The 20,231-nt window shown below is 29.9% G+C and overlaps 1 protein-coding gene across 1 annotated transcript in view; it reads left to right on the top strand.

The window, feature by feature from the left end:
* The first annotated feature begins 7,556 nt into the window (after positions 1-7,556).
* LOC148299799 (alpha-tocopherol transfer protein-like) overlaps positions 7,557-20,231 on the top strand; it is a 31,619-nt gene continuing 18,944 nt past the window's right edge. The window contains exon 1 of the mRNA XM_088275660.1: positions 7,557-7,650. The gene's annotated coding sequence lies outside the window, so the exon portion shown is untranslated. The remainder of the gene's footprint in view (positions 7,651-20,231) is intronic.

Here is a 20,231-nt window from a genome sequence, read left to right as displayed (position 1 = left end):
TTTTTGTCGAAACCGGTTGGATGAAGTGTACCACTAAAAAGTGGTTAAAACAAAGTTGTTTTATTTTATAAAGTTTATAAAATGTACCACAGAGTGTATGCAAAAAAACTTTCAAGAAATTAAATGAAATTACTTAAATATATTATAAAATAAAACACATAAATCAAAATAGGTTTCATTGTTCAACGCAGTGTTTGTTGTGGAGAAGCGCGTAAGTGAAATTATTAACACTCCGTTTCTGTTAAAATGATGAAATTCGTTCGCGTTTTTGACCATCCGAATAATTTATAATTTTTTTCCAAATTTAATTAATCATTATTAAACATACATGATGTTTTATTTTTGTGTCGCTTTTTCACCATAACTGTACATGAGTTTATTGAAATATTAAATATTTTATAGATGCATCACATGTAGGTACATAGTAGTAAAAACATATAAATGTAAAATATCGTTTATGATCCAGTAAAATCTTCTAAGATTATCTTTAAGATTTAAAAGAGAACAAATTTTATATAGATTTTTATTCGGTGTTTTTTTTAATAATTCGGTAATTTTTTTTTAATTTATTGAATTCAAGTTATGTGCTAAAAATTAGTATTTACTAAGTTAAACTTAAAGTAAACATGAATAGATTTTACCACAAAGTGACTGCCGAATCAATTAATGATTTTTTTTTGTTTGTCTACATATTTAATATTCATTTTCATATTGACTGTGCATGGATATACAATATAATATATCGCTCACTTCTTTCAACAACGTCATATATCAAAAATCGTCAATTTTCAATTGTGCATGTTTTCGGAATGTCCAGAAAATGTACTTTATCCCAGCAAAAGAGGCATATTTTAAACATTATATTTACACGCTACAGGGCAGAAAGCGTTGTTTTTGCATTTTGAAGAAAAGGTATTCTTTAGTGATTTTTTTTAAATATACTAAATATTTTTCAAATGGAGAAAAAACATTCAGGTTTTACCTAAAAATATCTGTTGCACAGTAAAAAGTTCAATAAGTGGCTTGATATTATATTCTTAAACTTTAAAAACGATCTCCTGAAAAATCATGATTTTTGACATATGACGTTTTGAAAGGAGTGAGCGATATGTAAGACTATTTGTTGCAATAAAGTACATATGAGGCTAGTTTCATTTTATTTTTTATTTGTTATATTTAAAAATGCGAATAATAAAATAAGCTTGATAAACCTGATAAATGAAACCATTTGTCATCGAGTTTCTGACGTCTTCGTTCAACGAAAACATAATCTACATTTATATGTATATATGTTATAAATATGTAGTTTTTATCATTTTAAACCAGAACATATGTGACTTATCAAGATATTGGGGAAAAAACTTAGAAATATTAAGGAAAAGTTTTTTATTATATCAACTTATCATATTTTCATGGTGAATGTCATTTACAACATTTTGAGTGTGTCCAAATACTTGTTCACAAAATCTGGATTATCTCCAATTACAGGAGTTATTTTCATATTATTTTTTGACATCTCATCAAAGATGAAGAAGAATATGGAAGTCTGGGCATTTACGGGGCTTACGACCGTCATAGGCTGGTTTAAGTGATCACTTTACACACGTGTAACATTCACCAATTCTACCCATTATTGACAACCACACTACTCAAATTCTTGGAAGTTCTATATATATGAACTAATTTAGAAACCTTGTTCATGAATCACTAAAACTTCACTAGAGACATCTATTGGTGAGATGTAAAGAAGCTTTTTATTAAGCAGAAACTCTTATATTAGTATGTGAGATCCGAATCCCGGATTATAATATAAGAGTTTCTGCTTAATAAAAAGCTTCTTTACATCTCACCAATAGATGTCTCTAGTGAAGTTTTAGTGATTCATGAACAAGGTTTCTAAATTAGTTCATATATATAGAACTTCCAAGAATTTGAGTAGTGTGGTTGTCAATAATGGGTAGAATTGGTGAATGTTACACGTGTGTAAAGTGATCACTTAAACCAGCCCATGACGGTCGTAAGCCCCGTAAATGCCCAGACTTCCATATTCTTCTTCATCTTTGATGAGATGTCAAAAAATAATGTGAATGTCATTCATTCATTTATATTTATTTTAAATAAAATATCCCCCATAAGCATTGTAGATATATATATGTTGATATACAATATACACTACTGTAAGTAGTTAATTTTACTGTAATATAGAAAATCTACTACACTCTATGGCTAATTTTTTTATTTTTATTTTTTATTTCTTAAGTTACAGTAAACAACACATTTATTTTTAAATTCTTACACATTTTTTCGTTCTTCATACATTCTCAGGCATCTCATTATACATTTTCAAACCTTTATACATTAAACAATTTTGCGACTCGGCTTTTTTCAATAATGGCAGTCGTATTTTATTCTTATTTCTAGTAATATGTTCATGAAATTTTTGCTTAAAACTATTTTATCCTTAAAATATTTGGGTAATTTATCGTTAAAAAAATTATGTATAGAGATCAGTATATTAAATTTTAGTCTCTTTTTTAAAGATAACCAGTTGAGTTCTTCTCTTATGTTTTCTATATTATTTTATCTATTTTTCTTAAGTACTATTCTCTTTAATTTATTTTCTATAATCTCTAATTCTAATTAATTACGTTATAATAACTAGTAAAATATTAGTAAGCAGAGAAAACCCAGATATGTGAACATGTATTTGGGCACACTCAAAATTTCGTGAATCATTTTGTTCTATTAATTACCTTTCTTACGATAAAATAAAAAAAAATTGTACTCACTAATTTGGATTCTTTTTAACGAAATTTTCAAAGACACGTTGTATTGGTACATACCCTAATAAGCTATCGGACCTCGGTTTGAAATATGTAGGATCAAATGAATTTAACCTAACAACACCACATAATTGTTTTTATGTACGAGTATGTCTTACTGTGTATTATTCAATATCAATTATCATATTACTTCTCGTATAACCGCAAGAAATCTTTAGTTTAATATTTTTTTCACAATTTTTATGGTGTTTTTCAATTGTAAATTAACCTGCATTGAGTGTTGCGTAAATTATTATCATTTTTATCCGCCTCTGTAGTGTAGTGGTCAGAACGCTCGGCTGCCATACTGGAAGTCCCGGGTTCGATTCCCAGGGGGGGGTCTAATAAATAATAAATATTAGTGTTTTTTTTCACTCTAATATTTATTCAATATTACCCTGGACTAGTACCTGCAGTGGAGGGCTGATCACCTTTCCTTCGTGTGTTAACTATCAAGATAACACTGCGTTTATATGATGCAGTGCCCTATGCACCATTGGGGTGCGGATAAGGGTTCGAAACGAAACGTTTCCTATGGCTTATCGTGTAATCCGGAATGTATCCTATTCGGGAGATGTGCTCAGAAGAGGAAAGCACAAGCTACTGCAATTGATCATCAAAGGTAAGGTCGAGGGTTGAAGAGGGGTCGGAAGAAGGCGGATATCCTGGCTCCATAATATACACGAGTGGACAGGAGAACGGAGCGTCAAGGAGCCGTTTCGGACTGGCCAAAATAGGGACGCATCCTCATAAGTAATAGTCAACGTCGGGGGGACTCGACACGACACGTAAAAAAGAAGAAGATTGTACTTTTACTTACACATATAATAATAATAATACAATACGATATATGTTGAGATAAGCATTATTGATAAAATTAAGAACTCCTTTCTTCCTTGGGTAATATATCCAAAATAAAACGTCTTCTTAGGACATTATCAAAAACTCTAATAGAGTGTTTGATAATGTCCTAAGAAGATGAAACGCGTCACGTATTAACATATACATAAATAAATGTAGAATTCAATCCAACAAACCTTAGTTTATTTTGGATAGATTACCCAACAATTCAATATGGAATTCTACCAACTGTCTGCAGTTACAATAAATATCCTTTCTTTCTGTTGAGATGGTTTAGAGATGTGCATCGAATGAGTGAAGAAAGAACAATAAAACAAATTTATGTGGTGAATGTGGTTGGCAATAGACGCAGAAAAAGACCGAGTAAAACTCGTCATTATCGAGTATTTCAAATACTAGAATGTGGTCAGGTCAGAGGTCGAAATAATCAGCAGATGTGTATGAGGAAATGCATGAATGCACAAGGGGATTTTTTTTTGTAAATAGAGATTGGTGTGGTATTTTATTCTCTGCCTACCCCTGCAGTTAAACGGCGTGATAGTTAGTTAGTTAATAAAAGATGAATTTTTAAGATATTTATAAACATTATATTTATCATATTTTTATGGAATAGGCGTATGCTTTACGTGGATATACAGTATAATATAATAGTATTACTTTAACCAGAAAAATATGTGACAATATATAAAATAATAAACAAAAATATGTAACAAAATATAAAATAAACAATCTCTATTTAAATTCAATTTTCTTATACAAAAAACATATTCAGTGAACCACTATTAAACCATGTAATACATTTATATGATTTATTCTTTTATATAAACGATAAATTTAAATGCTGATTTAATTGATGAAAAATATTTATTTAAACACCATGAAAAGTGAGCTCAAATAAAATAAAACATGAGGTGCGCTCTTTTCCACTCGTCGGTATCTTTTCCAAATGTTTCTCAATTTTTACAGATGTATAACGTTAAAAATGAATTTATACGAGTATTACCTCCCACAAAGTTACTTTGGGGTAGTATCAATTCATTTTTAATTTAAGCTTTCCTTGATGACTTTAAAAAAACAATGGTTTTACCCACTTGAGTTATATTTATTTTATTTAACAGACTAGTTTCGGAAACTACAGATGCAAATCTTTGGGTCTAAATATAAAAACAATATAAATTATTATCTGATAATTGTGTTTTCTTTTCAGTTTCATCATCTCTTACCTTGTTTGTACTTTTTTTTGTAAAAATTGTAATGACTAACTAAAACAAACAAAAAAACCTATGAACTGCACGGCTGTCCAAATTTAAAACACAGTAAGGGATATTTTTTTTGCATTTTTGGACTAAGTAGAGTCTACTTAGTCCATAAATGCAAAAAAAACCTACTACAAAAAATGTCCCTTACTGTGTTTTAAATTTGGACAGCCGTGCAGGTAAAGGATAATTGCGAGCGATGTCAAAAAATAAGGAGCGTTACAGATCGAGTCAAAAATCGAATGACAGGATATTTTACAGGTAAACTGTGGGGAAAACGTAAATGCGGGTAATAAATGTAAGAAAATATATCGGGACTGAAATAATTACACAAAAATGTCAAATCCGGGTATCAATCCGAATTATTTTTTATCTCTTTTCTTATTACGGTTGCCTCAAATCAGCTTAGCTCAGTGTGAGATAGGGGTTGTATATATGATGATTAGTAGCTCACAAGTTGTCATTCGGAGTTGACGTATTTGCTACGCAATGCACAATGAAAACAAGATTTAAGAGTTTATTTAAATCATATTTTTTAAATTAGTAGCTCACAAGTTGTCATTCGGAGTTGACGTATTTGCTACGCAATGCACAATGAAAACAAGATTTAAGAGTTTATTTAAATCATATTTTTTAAATTAGTAGCTCACAAGTTGTCATTCAGAGTTGACGTATTTGCCAAGCAATGCACAATGAAAACAAGATTTAAGAGTTTATTTCAATCATATTTTTAAATTAGTAGCTCACAAGTTGTCATTCGGAGTCGACGTATTTGCTACGCAATGCACAATGAAAACAAGATTTAAGAGTTTATCTAAATCATATTTTTTAAATTTGTAGCTCACAAGTTGTCATTCGGAGTTGACGTATTTGCTACGCAATGCACAATGAAAACAAGATTTTAGAGTTTATTTAAATCATATTTTTTTAAATTATTAGCTCACAAGTTGTCATTCGGAGTTGACGTATTTGCTACGCAATGCACAATGAAAACAAGATTTAAGAGTTTATTTAAATCATAGTTTAAATTAGTAGCTCACAAGTTGTCATTCGGAGTTGACGTATTTGCTACGAAATGCACAATGAAAACAACATTTGAGAGTTTATTTAAATCCTTTTTTTTAAATTAGTAGCTCACAAGTTGTCATTCGGAGTTGACGTATTTGCTACGCAATGCAAAATGAAAACAAGATTTAAGAGTTTATTTAAATCATAATTTTTTTAATTATTAGCTCACAATGCACAATGAAAACAACACTGAAGAGTTTTTTAAATAATATTTTTAAAATCATATTTTCATATGGTGTACGGAGTGCGTGGAAGTTTTTGGTAAGAGAAGGGTAATTAACTATGAGTATTTCAATGTTATACAATTTAGTACATAAACTCAATAAAATTTCTAAAAAAATAAAATGGCGATATTTTCTGGTGGAATCAATTGTTGAACACTCTCCAAACTGTATTTTGCACATTGAATAATGTCAACATTGCTGTTTTCAATTGGTTTATATTGTGGTATGTTAATATAACACTCTCCTTATCATTCATCGTTCGCTTGGTAAAAATAATCTCGAAAAATAGGAAATAAGCAAAGCAATTAATAAAGTCTTGAATGTAATTCGCAGATACTTTGTGGCACATTTTATCCACTTTTTATTGCTACACTTTATAAAACCATAAGGAGTTTTTTAAATCATATTTTCATAAGGTGTACGGAGTGCGTGGAATTTTTTGGTAAGAGAAGGGTAATGCACTCTGAGTATTTCAATGTTTTAGAATTAAGTGCATAAACCCTGATGATGACAAGGTTCTTGTCGAAAGCGGTTGGATAAAGTGTACCAATAAAAAGTGGTTAAAACAAAGTTGTTTTACTTTATAAAGTTCAATTAATAATGACGTAATAAAAATAAAAATAAAACCCTTATCCGCACCCAATGGTGCATAGGGCACTGCGTCATATAAACGCAGTGTTATCTTGATCGTTTACACATGAAGGAAAGGTGATCAGCCCTCTGTTTCAGGTACCAGTCCAGGGTAATATTAAATAAATATTACAGTGAAAAAATCACTTTTATTTATTTTACCCCCCTTAGGAATCGAACCCGGGACCTCCAGAATGTAAGACCGTAACAATTTCATTTGAATGACCTGGTAATCACGAATAATTGTTTTTTAAAGTGGTACTACACAAAGTGAACGATGAATGATAATGTAAGTGTTGCTCTTCAAACTTGTTAATCGCCTTTTTTTGAAATATGAAGTACGTATCATTTTATTAATTAATGCTTAAAATAGCATTTCATTTATTGAAAAAGTATAATTGCATAAAAACAAACACCATGTATTACAGTACCAATTTTGATATAACTTATGCGCGTTTCTTTGTAGCGATGCACACACGATACCGCATGCCTGTTCCATTCTGAAATCTTCAAAAAGAAAATAGAGATTTGATACACATAGTAAAAATGGTAAAACCATACTAATGTTGATAATTTTCAGTACTTTCAGTATCGCGAGGCTTTTTTGCGAAGTGTTGCAATTTTCCCAGTTGGAACTACAACATTTTGAAGAGCTGTGTTTGCGACATAAAAGGCTGGAAATTCTAGAGTTGATCGCAGTCGAGCGTCATCAGTGCTAGAAGCCGCACCGCTTGAAATTCGTTCCTCCGGCAGCCTAGGCCAGTTTCATCAAGTTTTCTCAACCAAAAGGTGCTTATTACCAAACAGCTTTCTTTGTGTGTTTTACCCGAATTCTGTGTTACCTTTAGTTTGATCATTTGCAATTCTCGAGTGTTTTAAGTTGTATTTGTTTGTCGTGCTGCTTCGAGGTGAGTTTGAAAGTATATTACGAAATAAGGAAATGTACGGGAATTTGTACATTATTGCAACGCTCGCTTGGAATTCAACGTTTTTGCAATATATGACCGGTGCGCGCCTATTTCGAAGATAATTCCATAGATAATGTTTTTTTCTATTAAGTTCTGAGATAAATATCTCATAAATACAGCCAAGAATGAAGTAAAACTCAACAAGTTGATAATCACCAATCACCGAGATGATTTTTTTCAATATAACTTATAATTTATACTTTCATCAATTGATTCGGCAGTCACTTTGTGGTAAAACCTATCAATTTTTTAATTTAAGTTTTACTCAGTACGATGTTTGAAAATGATCTGTCACAATAGATTTTTATTTAAAGTGGTATGTACTAGAAGTAATAAAAATAAGTAAGTAAAAATTATAATTCATATATTAAATGTTTAAATCAAGCACTGATTTTTAGAGTCTACTAAATTGTATTTTATTGTTAAAAACACATAAAAATTAAATTTGTAACAATTGTTTCGACCTATTATGGCATTTTCAAAGTAAGGTTTAAACTAAAAATTAGTTTGAAATGCCATAACAAGGCGAAACAATTGTCACAGTGACTTTACAAATCAGTGTTTGATTTTGACATTTGATATATAAATTAAAATGCAGTTCTTTAAATTAAACGCCAAATCTATAAATAACTTTTAATACCATACAGCATTATTAACTTTGTGGCATATGATAGTGGAATAACACTCTTTTAATAATTTGTTTTACAAATTATGTCAAGAATTATGCAATACTTTGGTAAATTTAAATAAATTTATAATTACGAATCATTAAAGTGATTTTTTTCAACATTATACATACTTATTAACTTTTTATGTATTTTTAAAGTATTTTTTATTATGTGGCTTATCATCGTAAAAAAACAAACTATTTTTGATGTTATTTTTTGACATCTCATCAAAGATGAAGAAGAATATGGAAGCCTGGGCATTAACGGGGCTGACGACCGTCATTGGCTGGTTTAAGTGATCACTTTACACACGTGTAACATTCACCAATTCTACCCATTATTGACAACCACACTACTCAAATTCTTGGAAGTTTTATATATCGCTCACTCCTTTCAAGAACGTCATAAATCAAAAAACTTGATTTTTCAGGAGAACGTTTTTAAAGTTTAAAAATATAATACAATGTGTTAAAAATTAACATGAAGCCACTTATTGAACTTTTTACTGTGCAACAGATCTTTTTAGGTGAAACCTGAAGGTTGTTCCTTCATTTGAAAAATATTTAGTTTTTTTAAAAAATAATTAAACAATACCTTTACTTCAAAATGCAAAAACAACACTTTCTGCCCTGGAGCGGGTAAATATTAAGTTAAAAATATGCCTTTTTTGCTGGGATATAGTACATTTTCTGGGCATTCCGAAAACATGCACAACTGAAAATTGACGAATTTTGATTTATGACGTTCTTGAAAGGAGTGAGCGATATATGAGCCAATTTAGAAACCTTGTTTTTGAATCACTAGAACTTCACTAGAGTCATCTATTGGTGAGATTTTTGATGTTTTTTCAAATTCTATTATGAATTATGCAATGCTATAGTAAATTGAAACGAATTCAGGACAACCAATCACAATCAATATGGTCACCCACCAAGTTGAAGTCAGCAAATCAAATTATTATTGTTGCATACCTGTAATTTCAAAATAATATTTCTTTACAAGGTTAATGAACGACTCGTCACGGGTACTGCCTAGTGTAACGTTCATAAAAATATAAACCGTGTAATAAAAATAAATAAAATAATAATAGTTCAAATTGAAGATTTTGATTTTGATAAGATGATACCTTATTTTATGTTTTTTTTTAAAGCATCATTTCTTCTTCTTCTTCTTACCCTTATCCGCACCCAATGGTGCATAGGGGACTGCATCGTATTGACGCAGTGTTATCTTGATCGTTAATTGCATAAAGGCAAGGTGATCAGCCCTGCGCTTCTTGTACCAGTCCAGGGTGATATTAAATAAATATGAGAGTGAAAATCGGCCATATTTATTTTGACCCTCCTGGGAATCAAACCCGGGACCTCCAGCACGGTAGCCAAACGCGCTGACCACTGCGCTACGGAGGTGGACAAAACATCATTTACTTTGTATCAAATAATAGTAAAATAACACTCCATAATTAAAATATAACCTTTTTTTAAATCATTATATTTATCATAATTTTTATTTTATTGAAATTTTTTTTTTTTTAACAAAGTTGTATTTCAATTATAAAATGGAAAATCACAAAGTTAGTGCTTCAAATCTAAATTGTAAATAGCGCTCTTTTTATGATAAGTTTTACAAATTTATAATTTATATTTGAAGCACTAACTTTGTGATTTTACATTTTATAATTAAAATGTTACTATGTTTTAAAATCACTATTTATAAATTATAGTGATTTTAAAACAATGTTACATTTTAGTTATATATTTACGAATTCAGTCAATATTTAAGCAGTACTTAAAAAAAACTAAATAAATTAAGAATAATAAGGTGATTTTTTTACTTATCAATAAGGTGATTTTTTAAACAGTACTTAAAATGCCCATTTTTTGTATTTTAAAAGCATTAATTATTTTGTGGTATGGTAATACAACACTTTTCTTATCATTCATCGTTTTAATACTGTTTCAATACCTCTTAAAAATTCTACTTTACGACTGCCGGTTTTGGAATAACCATTCCATCGTCCGGTCAACTATAGACTATAGTTTGCCTGATGAGGAAATGGTATTATATATGTATTGATGTAGGGTTATGACGTATTTTCACGGAATTGAATTCCCATCATATCAAGCATATTCTCAACTGATGGCACTACCGTCAGCCAATATTCCACGTCTGAAAATTACGACTAACATACGAAAGGATTCCGTCAACATTTATATATCTTTGAAAAATTGATGCAATAATGGGCAGATGGTGAACGTTACACAAGTGTATAAAGTCATCACTTAAGTCAGCCAATGGTCAGTTTGTTAGACCTGGAATGTTCGTACTTCCATTTTATTTATCACAAAAACGATAAATACTCCATCTAAGTTGAGACACTTATACCATTTTCATAATTTAAAGCTTTTACAAAATCAATACAACACTGCATCAATCGATTTAAGTATTCTGTGTACCATTGTTATAGTAAGGGTCAAAGACTATGTGTATATGTGTGTGTGTGTGTGTGTGTGTGTGAGAGAGAGATAGAGAGAGAGAGAGAGAGAGAGATATATTTGATAGTGCAAAATAAATATTGTATTTTGATGAGGGTGCAAATTTTTTGATGCGTTTGCAAATTTAATAGGAAATATAATGAGTGTTAAAAATCGTATATTCACACATTACACATCAGGAAATAAATCGCGTTCTTATTAAATATATGATTACATATGCGTTTTTACCAGCATTTGGCATATGCGTTTTATTGCAAAGTCAAAAATAATGCTTGCAAATTAATTTAATTACTCTCTGAAATTTTAACTGTTACCAAGAGAAATCAAATACACTTTCACAAGTATCATACTATGAACCATTTTCTTATATTTGCCAAACAGTTGCTAAATATATCACCTAACAAACCTTAATAATATTTCAAAAATAATAATATTAACCCTCATCCGCACCCGATGGTGCATAGGGCATTGCATCACATAAATTCAGTGTTATCTTGATCGTTAATACATGAAGGAAATGTGATCAGCCCTCCGCTTCAGGTACCAGTCCAGGGTAATACTGAATAAATATTAGAGTGAAAATTCACTTGATTGTCTTCCCTTCATGTGTTAAATAAGATCAAGATAACATTGTTTTTACATGGTGCAATGCCATATGCATCATTGGGGTGCGGATAAGGGTTTGAAGATGCTTATTGGGTACCAAAACTCTCATTTTCTATAATACCTAGACTTCCATAATCTTCTTTATCTATGTGGATATAGCTCACTCCTTTCAACAATGTCAAATATAGAAAAAACTTGATTTTTCAGGAGATCGTTTTTAATGTTAAAGAATATAATGAAATGTATTAAAAATAAATATCAAGCCATTTATTGAACTTTTTACTGTGCAACAGATCTTTTTAGGTAAAACCTGTATGTTTTTTCACCATTTGATGAAAATAAACTGTATATTCAAAATAATAATAAAACAGTACCTTTTCTTCACAATGCAAAAACAACACTTGTAGCGGGTAAATGTTAAGTTAAAAATATGCCGCTTTTGCTGGGATAAATTACCTTTTCTGGGCATTCCAACAATACGCACAACTTAAAAATTGAAGATTTTTTAAATATGACGTTGTTGAAAGGAGTGAGCGATATCGCTCACTCCTTTCAAGAACGTCATAAATCAAAAATCGTCAATTTTCAGTTGTGCATGTTTTCGGAATGCCCAGAAAATGTACTATATCCCAGCAAAAGATGCATATTTTTAACTTAATATTTACCTGCTACACGGCAGAAAGTGTTGTTTTTGCATTTTGAAGAAAAGGTATTGTTTAATTATTTTTTGAAATATACTAAATATTTTTCAAATGGAGAAAAAACCTTCAGGTTTCACCTAAAAAAAACTGTAGCACAGTAAAAAGTTCAATAAGTGGCTTGATATTTATTTTTGACACATTGTATTATATTTTTAAACTTTAAAAACGTTCTCCTGAAAAATCAAGTTTTTTGATTTATGACGTTCTTGAAAGGAGTGAGCGATATGTCAAAAAATGTATGTTTTGTTAGCTTCCTGAAAAGTTTTTCAAGATTCCAATATCCGGATAACATACACAGTGTTATGATTACAATAATCCTCCTTTCTACATAATTTATTTCCGTATCTACTCGATGCATGCAAGCACGATTTAAAATAGCGTGTGGATTTACACCAAATTAATAAATCATAATTCATTAACAATTTCCAATGAGGTCTTTAAACCGCTAAAGAAGTGTTCAATTAGAAAATTTTCAGACGAGTTTCACCTAAAATATTCATAAAACAAGAGCGATTGCGTGTGAGTGCATTATGCTCACTTAAGCAAAGAGTCTTATGTTGAGTTGGTCATATATCAATATATTAAAAGCATTGCCTTTTATTTTATGTCGGCTACCGTTCTGGAGGTCCCGGGTTCGATTCCCAAGGGGGGTAAAATAAATATAAGTGATTTTTTCACTGTAATATTTTTTCAATATTACCATGGACTGGTACCTGAAGCGGAGGGCTGATCACCTTTCCTTCATGTGTAAACGATCAAGAAAACACTGCGTTAATATGACACAGTGCCCTATGCACCATTGGGGTGCGGATAAGGGTTTTATTTATTTATTTATTTATTTATTTTAAAACTGGAAAATCATTCGAACCAAAACTGCTTACAGCCATCATTTATTTAAAAATCTTCTCTTCATTGTTCATATATAAATATATTAAAAACAACATTTTGAGTGTGTCCAAATACTTGTTCACAAATCTGGGTGTCTCCACTTAGAGTTAAATAAAATAAAAGGGTCTCTTCTAAATAAAAGCTTTCTAAATCCAATCATGGATGACTGATGTGAACTCAATCATGGAACGTCATTAAAATAAATTTCCAAATATTGAAGTTGTATGGTTGTCAATCATGATTAGAATGGTGAATGTTACACGTGCGTAAAGTGATCACTTCACTAGCCTATATGTGGCCGTAAACCCTGTAAATATCCAGTTATCTTTATTTTTCTTCATCTATGTTGAGATGTTAAAAAAATAAAATAAATGAATTTGGCAAATGAAAACCATTTAACTATAAAGTATGGTAATAAAACACTCTTCTTATCATTCATCTTCACTTTGTGTAATACCACTTAAAATGTGTAATATTACTTTTACACAATGTGATCGTTGAATGATAAAGAGATTGTTAAAATAATTTATTTTAACGATTTGTACAGTATATGTACATATGTGCATTGCTTGTTGCTGTCTTCAACCAACCAAAAATACATTAATGATAATGATACAGAGAAATATTGCAGGTAAAAAATGCTGATTAAAATGGAGCCAATTGAGTTCAGCGTATTCATTTATGTTCAATATCCACTTTTGAATGATACGCCAGAAAGTATTTTAATATTTACATCATTAAGAAATAATTAAACAGTATTTTCTGACATGTTACAGTAAACTTTAAAGTAGGTTAGCAAGCAGCGCGCATAACTTCCTCGATTTGCTCTAGATAGAAGTATCGCAATGATTGTACAATATTTCTCCAAGACACGGACGTTCCGGAAGAATTATTCCGGAAGCCGGAAATGGAGTAATTACCTAATCCGTTTTTTAGTTATAATTTCCCTAACATTATTATTTAGTGGTATCTTTAATGATAAAAATATAAACTTTATAAAATTAATTATCATCAGGGTTTTAAATCAAAATTTATTTTAAATCACAAACATTAAAATACTTACCAGATTTTTATGGAAGTGTGAGGAAGTTTTTGGTGAGAGTATTTTAATGTTTTTGATTTAAAATAAACCCTGATGATGACAAGGTATTGTCGAAACCGGTAGGTTAAATTGTATTAATTAAAAAAAGTGGTGAAAACAAAGTCAATTAATTTTAAAAAGTTTATAAAATGTGCCAAAAAGTATCTGCGGAAAACATTAAAAAAATAAAAATATAACTTAAAAATATTTTGAGTGTTTTGAATTTCTGTTCACTTATATTCTGGATTTGAACCATTAACCTTTTCATAGCCGCAAATAAATTACGCCGCAGTGCTCAACAGGCCAAGTATTTTTTTGAAAAAAAAAAGTTGTCTAAAGTTTTTTTTTTGTTGTTTTTATTGAATCATAATTTACTTACCAAACATTATATCCCGCATCGATTGTTAGAGTTTTATTCTTGAAGTTAAACCAGTTTCAAATTTTCAGGGTTGTCACACTAAGTCGCACACGCAAGTTTTTATTAAATTTAATATTAACACACAACTATTATTTATCAATGGAATATTTTAAAATAATAAGAAAAACACAAAAAAATTGAGCAAAATAAAAACCCCTGGCGTTCAAAACAATCGATTAAAATAATCAATATTTCAAGTGGTTTGAGTGGTAGCCCTAATGACATCTGTCAACTGTCAGCTGAAAGTGATACCGATAAATCACTTAAAAGTATTTAAAAACTTTATAAAATATTTTGTGACAACTTCAACTGAAGGCAATGTATGTTCCGTTTTTGACAGATTGTCAATATGAGTTAAAACTGCGGAGTAATACGTCATCAAAAGTACTGACGAGATATCTCGTCTCTGGCCATACAGGCACTCCGCCATTTGCCGAGATATCTCGTCTCTGGCAACCATCGGGTTAATGAGTTAGTTTGAGATATCAAAATTTGTTTTATTGACTTTTCAACATTTCGTTTACGAAGACAAAGTAGTGTGGCGTTCTATTCTCTCTGCCTAGTTCTGCGAGAATATGGCGTGATAGTCAGATAATTAGTTACTTACGTACGTGTTTTTTCACTCTAATATTTATTAAATATAACCCTGGACTGGTACATAAAGCAATGGGCTGATCACCTTTCCTTCATATGTTAACGATCGAAATAACACTGCGTTTACATGATGCAGTGCCCTATGCACCATTGGGTGCTGATGAGGGTTTTAAGAAGAAGAAGAAGTTATGTGCAAAATCTGCTTAAATATTTTATATATACATAAATGTACATACACATAAATGTTCATATGAAAATAATAAATATTTTATTTATTGATTCGGCATTAACTATGTGGAATGACATGATTATTTTATTAAAATTAAACACTTGAATAATCCACTTAATCGAGTTTTATTTTTATTTACGACTAGTTTCGAAAACGACAGACGTTTTCATCTTCTGGTACAAATTAAAACAAAATTTAATTATTCAATTTTAATAAAATAAAATAATAAATAATACGAAACAATATAAGTCAAAGAGGTCCAAATGATCTCATCACATTGAATGTACGATTCTAAAACTTATTTAATAAAAATTAACGTTACTTATTGTTATCAGCAAGTATTAATATACAAATGTTAGCACTTTTTAATAGATTTATATTATCCACTGACACTTCGTGATGGAATTGCATTTTTAATTTATTATTAGATTAAAACCAATATTTTTAGCTTTTCCACTTTTTTATTTGACCAGCGACCGGGTTTCGTCGTTACCGACATCCAGTCTGATGATGTCGGTAACGACGAAACCCGGTCGCTGGTCAAATAAAAAAGTGGAAAAGCTAAAAATATTGGTTTTAATCTAATAATAAAAAAAATACAAATGTTAATTTAACACTAGTTTAATATACAATAATCATAACTATTATATTATCCGCCTCCGTAGTGTAATGGTCAGCACGCTCGGCTACCGTTCTGGAGGTCCCGAGTTCGATTCCCAAGGGGGGTAAAATAAATATAAGTATTTTTTTCACTGTAATATTAATTCAATATTACCATGGACTGGTACCTGAAGCGGAGGGCTGATCACCTTTCCTTCATGTGTAAAACGATCATGATAACACTGCGTTTCTAAGACACAGTGCCCTATGCACCATTGGGGTGCGGATAAGGGTTTTAATAATTATATAAACAAATAAATTAGAAATATCCTAATAACATAGTCATTGTTAAATTCATTCATTACCAATTTTGAAAATAAAGCAATAAAATATTAAAAATTTGAAATCTTTCTACCAGTATGAAAAAATCTATAATTTTCCTTCAATTTTAAATATAAATCCATTGTTCCTAATGAGTATTTTCCAGTGATCATTTTGCAAATAAAAATATAAAATCTTTGTACTAGTATAAAAGCAATCATGAATTTTCCTTTAGTTTGAAATATAAATCCATTGTGCTTAATGAGTAATTTCCAGTGATTATCGGTTTCTTTGAATTCGCGACGTATTAAGCCTCTGTATTATTGACTCTTCTCGCGTCATACAGGTGTCAAAGCTCGTCAGAAAAACCAGTTTTTTTTCTTCTCTTCAATTTAATGACTTAGCTACGTGTATGAAAAACAGCACCAAAGTTACGTTTTAACTATGAATTCACTTATCTTTCGTAAATTAAACATTTTGAAGATTTCAAATTGTAAAAATATTTATCCCATTTTTTACTAAATACATTCTTTTTTATTTATTTTTTTTACAAAATACATATTTAAATAATACAAAATAGTTGGTAAATACACAATACATTTCAAATATAACGTTTCTACCTCTTTAATAAAGTAGATACTTGTGTTTAGAGAGGGAGTTCATTTTACTTTTTTTTTAACAAAGTAAATTTAAATTAAAATAAATAATAAACAATCTAAATAAAAAAATTAAAAATATTCTTCGGTATGGAGTCTAGGTAGGGGTGAGTCTTATATATTTTTTTTGTTTTAAAGATTTTATAATTTTCTATAGATTTTAAGTTTTCCGGAAGTTTATTTAAAAAAAAATACCTACGTACGTTTAATGGTTTAACATTAATATATTATTTTTTTCAAAACATATTACACACGTAAGTCGTATTTATTTTCTTTGTTATACATATTTTTCTATTTCACAACAATATTTATACAATATCATTACAATTTCTTTGTTAAAAATCGGTATGGTGTTGCTGTGAGTCGTTTCAAACATTATTTGAAGCTTTGTATTTGAAATCTCATAAGTCATGTCAAAAGGTATTATGTTAGTGCTCAAATAAATGTCTTTTACATAAGTGGTGTCCGGTAGACGAGATATATTTCTAATAGCTCTATTTTGTACTAACATTGTAATTGTGAAAAGATGGCACAAAATTAATCACGCCATCGAAAGATGTTACAATTTTTGCAAACGGCGTCGTACGCCAATTATATTTGACATTTCGCTCGCTGCTTTCAAGAACGTCATAAATCAAAAAACTTGATTTTTCAGGAGAACGTTTTTAAAGTTTAAAAATATAATACAATTTATTAAAAATAAATATCATGCCACTTTTTAAACTTTTTAATGTGCAACAGATCTTTTTAGGTTAAACCTGAAGGTTTTTTCTCCATTTAAAAAATAACTAGTTTTTTTTTTTTAATGAAACAATACCTTTTCTTCAAAATGCAAAAACAACTCTTTCTGCCCTGTAGCGGGCAAATATTAAGCTAAAAATATACCGCTTTTGCTGGGATATAGTACATTTTCTTTGCATTCCGAAAACATGCAAAACTGAAAATTGGCAATTTTTGATTTATGATGTTCTTGAAAGGAGTGAGCGATTTGTGAACTAGACAACAGCAGTATACAAACAAAATGATAAAACACATGTGTGTATTAACGCTGGCGGCAGCCACTTGACGGATATCGTTTTTTCCACTTAACAGAAAAAAAATGTAAATGTCCAAATAAATAATTCTATCACTCTATTGAACTCAATTTTTATTTATTTAAAAAAAGTTATTTAAAAACAAAACTAAATGATTAATTTTGTTTCACCTAAAATTTTTATTTACAAACGTTTAATATGATTGACGTACATCGCCATTTGCAAAAACATATTTCGATAGGGTAATTAATTTTGCGCCACATGTATCATGGACAAAGTCACCTGGGCCAAGCCTTTGAATCATGTCATCTTTCTGCAGCATCTATGAATTTTGGCTTCCTCTAAGATGTCCTTCGAGGAAGATCCATGGCGATTGCAACGTTCACAATATGATCAGGTTCTCTACATCCTATGTGCCCATACCATCTCGATCGCCTTTCCTCTACCTTACTATTGACGTCTGTCACACCCAGGTTTTTACGAATGCGTAAACTCTATATTTTTATGAATCTATCATCTTACTTAGTTATATTTGTTGTAAAATAAGTTTTCATAGTAAATAAATAAATGTTTTTATACTCGATTCATTAACATTATCAAAACTAATATTTTAAGTATGTCCAAATACTTGTTCACAAAGCTGGATTATCTCCAATTATAGGAGTTATTTTTTATCTCACCAATAAATCGGCTGTCCAAACTTAAAACACCGTAAGGGATATTTTTTTCTTGTACGTTTTTTTTTGCATTTTTGGACTATGTAGAATCTAGTTAGTCCTAAAATGCAAAAAAAACGTACTACAAAAAATGTCCTTTACTGTGTTTTGAGTTTGGACAGCCGAGATGTCTCTAGTGAAATTCTAGTAATTCAAGTACAATGTTTCGAAATTGGATCATTTATCTAGAATTTTCAAGAATTTGAGGGTAGAATTGGTGAATGTTACACGAGTGTAAAGCGATAACTCAAACCAGCCTATGAAAGTCGTAAGCCCCGCAAATGCCCAGACTTCTGTATTCTTCTTCATCTTTGATGAGATGTCAAAAAATAACATGAATTTTTATTAAATATTACGTTTCTTAATTAAATTTATCCGTAATTGATCTTCTTCCATTACCGACAACATACGTAGGATTTCACAATTTTCATAGCGAGGCTGACTCTTGTATAGAAAGTGACCGTTTGGCAACCTCGACATTATTCTTGTTACCTGGACCGAGTAATAGATAATATCACAACTCTATAAATTTATTTATAGAGTAATTACATATTTTATAAAAATACTTTAAAAATATAAAGAATAAATGCGTTTTTATTGATTTAAGTAAAATAGAATACAATACGAATCTTAATATCAACGTCATAAATAAAAAATCGTCAATTTTCAGTTGTGCATTTTTTTGGAATGTCCCTGAAAATGTATTGGATACCAGCAAAAGCGGCATATTTTTAACTTAATATGTACCCGCTACAGAGTAGAAAGTGTTCTTTTTGCATTTTTAAGAAAAGATATTGTTTAAGTATTTTTTTTAAATATACTAATTATTTTTCAAATGGAGAAAAACCTTCTGGTTTAACCTAAAAAGATCTGTTGCACAGTATATATGTTTGTAGTGTTCGATAAGTTTCTTTGTTAGAGTGTTTGCGTCTTTTATATTTTTAATTTTTTTAAGGTAGGCTGTTGAAATTTTTATTACTAAGTACATATATGTACGTAATTTTTCGGTACTGTTTCGTGTTTTGTGTATTTGGGTATTTTAAAATTATTTTTAAATTTTACATTTAAGTTTTACTAAGTAAATACCACTATAACACTTTGTAAAACTTAGATTAAAAATGGATAGATTTTACCACAAAGTGACTGCGGAATCAATTAAGTATTTTTTTCCATATCTTTGGGATATGTCGCTCACTCCTTTCAACAACGTCATTTATTAAAAATCGTCAATTTTCAGGTGTTCATGTTTTTGGAATGCCCAGAAAATGTTGTATACCCCAGCAAAAGTGGCATATTTTTAGCTTAATATTTACCCGCTTTGAGGTAGAAAGTGTTGTTTTTGTATTTTGAAGAAAAAGTTTTATTTAATATTTTTTTTAATATACTAAATATTTT

Source organism: Brachycentrus maculatus, unplaced genomic scaffold, assembly GCF_059751285.1.
Source record: "Brachycentrus maculatus isolate JH-2025_06_01 unplaced genomic scaffold, ASM5975128v1 h1tg000938l, whole genome shotgun sequence".
NCBI lineage: Eukaryota > Metazoa > Arthropoda > Insecta > Trichoptera > Brachycentridae > Brachycentrus > Brachycentrus maculatus.
The sequence above is the reverse complement of the archived record's forward strand: the minus strand, read 5'-3'. Positions and strand labels throughout refer to the sequence as shown.